We start from the raw sequence: 6000 nt of genomic DNA, 5'->3' as shown, positions 1-6000 counted from the left end.
AACGTATTCATGTTTCAGACAGTGATAAACTCAATGAATAGCGGTTAACTAGACATTCATGTAGCTAGTGGTATTCCTATGACATACTTCAGCATTGATAAGTGCTAATAGACATTTGTAGAAAATACATTCTTAAGACGTGCATCAGCAAATCCACATAAGGGTGCTATGTAAACACGATTCCGTGAATCAGCAATAGTAAAGATAATTCTGTACAAAGCAGAATTATGGTTAGCCTGCTACGAAGGCGGGCACTCATAACACAGGGTACTTACCCCTTTGACAGGTATTAAACAAGCAGAAATTATTATACCTTTCACAAATGCACTTTCACTATTAACGGAACACATTCCTATAGGAGAATAAATGATATACACACTGACTGCTGCTCAAAGCACACACAATGCACAGAAACTTGGACAAAATAAATGATCACTGTTGTGGAGAGGTTCCTCTGAGTTATGTGGCCTAGAAGATTAGACACAAGAAGATTTCTTCATTTTTACACAACCCGGTCTGGGCAGGTGGGAGCTGGTGTGCACCCAATCCATGACGTTCACTGGACAGCTTGGAAAACGATGATAATATGCTTATTTATGATTATAAGCTGAAGTCTAACTGATAGGTAGTAAGATTATAACATCATAACGATAATATAAGAACTGAACACTTTGTGAAGATTACAGATAGTGGATTAACGAAAACACATATATATATATATATATATATCAACTCTTATTGATTAACACTTCATGTGTGAGCCTATGCACAAAATTCCACTTTAACCACTTGGAGCGATGATAGGTTCTTAACTTCTTGAATAGCCACCCAAAAGTGATGGATCACATAGATTACGAGGTTACGTGCGATTAAGTGGCTAAACAGCATGAGCAAGATTAGTATGAACAAATGATAACCCTGTAGCCATACTTGCCACTCAAATAACTCACAATGATAACAATGTTCTGGATTCCACTCCCAGAGTGTTATATTATTACAGGCGAAGTTACTATAAACTCTTGATGCTTCCATATCACATAAAGGCACGGATATCACTGAATAGTACAGATGAAGAGAGTGCTTACTTTCGCCTCGCTTCACGGACATTGCGAATGGATTGGGGGCCCCGCTGCTAAAAATTTAGCTGGACATTAAGTACATTAGTTCAAGCTGCAAGTTAAAAATACAGGCCACTAAAAACATGATGACCAGGCCGCTTTGAGAATGGTTCACACTAGATATCAGAATATGATGATATAACAGGATGCAGTCCAACCTAAAAACGTGCACCTACACAAAGATGGCTCACGTGGTAGCTAGGGCGAATAAGTATTACCCAACTCCATTCAGAATTTTATACTATGCAGATTAGTGGCACATATGAAAAACATGTGAAGCAGTTCACTAGAGTATGAAGTAGAGCAAACACACTTTTAAATATGACGATGGCCAATGTAAATAGAGATTTGACATAGTTTTTGCTAACACACCAAAGTTAATGTTACCATTGCGTCTTCTTGTTCAGCTTCGAGTACCCAGAATCCCTTGCGCGAACCCGCGAACATGATGTTTCGGCAGGGTTGCCAAATACAAAAGGATTACAAGAGATAAGTAGTAACTTGTACTAATGATACAATTGTAGAATCGTTTATATAGGGGCGTTACAACCTCGCCCTGGTTGAAAAAAAAACTTTGACCAAACAGTTTTTTTTATAAGTACGTATTCACCAACAATTCTTGGCGCTTTTCCAAGGAACAGTTAAACAATTTAACATTATCTAAATTATGAGTGCCAATCCATTCATTATTTAAATTTACCAAACTTACTGCGTTATTCTCCACACCTATGACTAAAAATGGACCCAAATATTTCAAGAAAAATTTGCTAATAGTCTTATCCATCATAGAGCTATGCTTCTGATTCTTTACGAAGACAAGATCACCAATCTTAATTTCGATACCTTTGGTTTTTACTTTAGAATTATTTTTTCTAAGACTTTTCCTTGTATTTAACAATACTGATTGATGCCTAAATTTGTGGTCCACTTCACCAAACTCTAAAGGCCAATCTAATTCTTTCTTGAAATTATCTAGAGCTGAGAAATTAAGAAAAAGCTCTGAAGGAGCGTAACCAGTAGTAAGAGACACAGAGTTGTTTAGCAGTGACTGAACCTCTGATAATTTTTGACTCCATTGAGTATGATCTCTGTTAATAAATACCCTTAACAAACGAGAAACTTCTGAGTGATATCTTTCTACAGGATTGGATTTTGGATTGTACGGGCTCAATAACAAGTGTTGAATACCATTCCGGCGACAGAAACGACGCCACAAGCGACAAACGAACTGTGCTCCCCTGTCAGTAATGAGTTCCTGGGGAATAGGATAGTGGTAAAAATACCTTTTAGTAAAAATAGAAATAATCTCTTTGGCATTAGCATTCCTTACTGGATACAACACAAGGAATTTGCTATAGACATCTAAGACAGATAATATGTAAAAATAAGAGCTACTTTTTGGTAAGCGCCCTATAAGGTCTACACTTAATGTACAATGTGGGCGATCAGCCTCCACATGACACATTTGATGCACTTTGGCCTGCGAACATGGTTTGGTCGTTGCACAAATTTCACAATCATTTATAAATTTAGCAATGTCACGCTTCATATTCGGCCAATAGAAAAGTTCTCTACAATGCAAGTAACATTTCCTGGACCCAAAATGTGCTTCCTTATGAATTTCGTCTATTACTACATGTACTAAACTCTTAGGGATAATCAATTTCCAAACATTAGATTGCTTAACATACACTAAATTTAAATGTTTACAATAATTTAAATTACCTTCTTCCAATTTAGTTAAACATTTACTAACAAAAGCATCATTCTGCTGTTCTTTAAACATTAGCTGTAAGAAAGAGGATTGGGTTAAGTTCCTGAACACAACATTCACCATGTACATAGCATTAACAGACTCATCCTCATCGGGAGGATTACGCGAAATGACATCAGCAATGTAGTTCTCACCAGAAGATAAATGTTCGAACTGCAAGTTATAACCCTGAAGTTTTAGTAATAATCTAGTGGTTCTAGCGTCTAAATTACGTATAGTTCTAAGATGGGTTATGGCCTTGTTGTCTGTATGGACAACAGTTTCTCTACCAAGAATGTAATCTGCGAACCTCTCACAGAGAAATACTACTGCTAATAATTCTGTCTGGAAAATAGACAATGACATTTCAGTGGGTTTAATACGTCTACTGGCATAAGAAATAACTCTAAATTCGTCACCTTCGAACTGACCAATATATCCGCCAATGGCTATGGCAGAGGAATCTGAAAAAATGTGAAAAGTTTTACCCATGTCAGGCAATGCTAAGGCAGGAGGAGAAATTAACTCCCGCTTTAATGCCTCGAAAGCTTCCAGTTGCTTTGGACCGAAATGAAATTTCACTTCCTTGCGTAGAAGATGCACTAAATCTTCGGTTAATTCGGCGTAATTGTTAATGAATTTGCGACGCCAATTGGCTATGCCCAGAAATTGACGTAGCTGCTTACGAGTTCTTGGTACAGGAAAATTTCTAATAGTTTCATTTAACCTGGAGTTAACTTTAACTTCTCGGCCAGATATGACATGTCCTAGGAATAATAGTTCTGGAAACAAGAATCTACATTTACGAAAATTTAAAGAAAAGTTCAACTTGTTTAACGTATACAGAATAAATTCTAGATGCTCGAAGTGTTGTTCTATAGAGGGAGAGAAACAAAGAAGGTCGTCCAAATAGCAAGAGACAAAGTGTTTTGTGGACAGGTTGAAGATACTGTTCATGACGAACTGAAACAGACTTGTAGCAGATTTCAGTCCCATCACTAGGTAACGAAAACAATATTGTCTTCCTTCAAACAAGAAAGCAGTCTTGTCATAGGATTCTTCTTCCAAGGGTAGACAATAATATCCATCTTTACAATCAAATGAAGAGAACACCATAGAACCTTTGAGGCGAGCCAAAATGTCTTGTATGGGCTCCACGCGCACATTAGCAGATATTACCTTCCTATTTAGATGTCTTAAATCCAATGTGGGTCTAATAGATTGCTTGTCTGCCTTGTAGACACAGTGCACAGGGTTTAAATAAGGTGACAATCTTTCTTCAATCACTCCCCATTCCAGCCATTTCTGCAAGAGTTTTCTGAATGGCTCCCGCATTGAGTAGGCTATCGGGTACGGCTTGCACACCACTGGCTCGTTATCAGTGAGCTCGATCTTCAGAGGCTTTATTTTTACTGGTCTAGGTCGCTCGGAAAATAACTCCCTGTAACGAACTAGTAAATCCACCAATCTAGATTTAACGCCCTCGGTTAAATCAGTTCTGGACAAGATGGTATCTCGAATTTCGCTTATAGGTACCAAATAATCATCTTCTTGGTTCACTTCTTGTATTACAGGTTCTGGTTCCACTGAACTTATCCATAAGGAGTTCAGATTCAATTTGGCTGGCTTGCCATCTACGTCTTTGAAGGAAAGAATGCAGTTAGCAAAGTCCACAACACAGCTGTATTTACTCAAGAAAGGAGTTCCTAGGAGAACGTCTGACTTCATATCTTCCACAATGAAGAAAGGAACTTCGAGAACATGACCGGAAAATTCCAGGTATAAAGTCTTTTGACCTTTAACTCGGTGTTTATTATCACCCACGAAGGCTTGCAAAGTTACATGCTTAGCTGGCGCTAGCCTGGCAGTAGGTAACACTTCTACAATCCTTTTCCAATTATCATAACTCAAAAGGTTAGCCTCACAACCACTATCGATTATACAAGATAGAGATAAACCGGCTATTTGGCCTGACAGATAAGGTGACTTTACGAAGGTGCTATTTTCATTAACACTATCATGAGAATTTTCATTTAGAATAAAATAAACTTGAAGAGGAGACTGAGTGAACCAGGTACCATTAGTTCTGTTAGATAACATAGCTTCTGGTCGCTGACTACAATCTTGGCGGGCTCCAGGCGACCAATCAGGAGTCTGCCCTGTTAATTTAAAGCTGAATTACATTGAGCATAAGGCTCAGAGACAGTTTGTGAAGTTACACCCCTACTTTCATGATTATTTATAAAGTTAGGACAATGACTACAATTACAACAAGAGGAAATAGGTTCAGCCTGTTCACAAGAATTCCCTGATTGATTATTAGTGTTTCTGGTAAAGCCATTATTAATACTACGATTTCTGACGTTGACCCTTCTGACATTGCGATTATTTTGTCTAGCTTGAAAACCATTATTACCTTGTCTATTACTGAAATTATTACTACTATTGTTACTATTACGATTACCAAAACCAAACCTTCTACGGTTATTACGCCTAAAATTGACATTATTGTTACTACTGTTGTTATTGTTACTACCAGGAGGATTATTGCCTAAGTAATCCTTTACATTGGCGTATCCCACTTGAGCCCATTTCTCTTTAGTAGGTACTTTATTTTCAGAATTAGAGCTAGCACTAGAACTACCTTGTTCATTATTGTTTTCATTAATCATAGTAGTAGCAAGGTTAACATCAAAATGCACATTGCGTTTCTTACTCTTACTAGGAGTGTCATTATCATTACCTGCTTTACGCTTAAAACTAAATGATTCTAAAGACACTAGAGGACTATTTAGCAACTTAGTTTTATCAGGTACTTCTAGTCTCATTAGGCGCTCAGCGAGTTCAGAAACAGAAGTGATTTCTACTTGACTTAAAGTAAATTGATATTCTGGAGGTAACGTATCAATTAGATAATCCACTAACTCTATTTGTGACATATTATTCTTAAGCATTCTTAGACCTTTAGAAAGTTTCCAAACAAACTCCGAAGCTTTTCCATGAATGTTGGGGTTATACTTGGTGGACAGTAAATATCTCCACTGAGCCCTACAGACCTTTGGATTTAGATACTGCGACAAGAAAAGACGTTTAAAGTCATGATATGAATGAATTTGATCCGAGACCTGC

Source organism: Thermobia domestica, unplaced genomic scaffold (genome assembly GCF_964235325.1).
Source record: "Thermobia domestica unplaced genomic scaffold, izTheDome1.hap1.1 HAP1_SCAFFOLD_395, whole genome shotgun sequence".
NCBI classification, from domain to species: Eukaryota; Metazoa; Arthropoda; class Insecta; order Zygentoma; family Lepismatidae; genus Thermobia; species Thermobia domestica.
Note: the sequence above shows the minus strand (reverse complement) of the source record.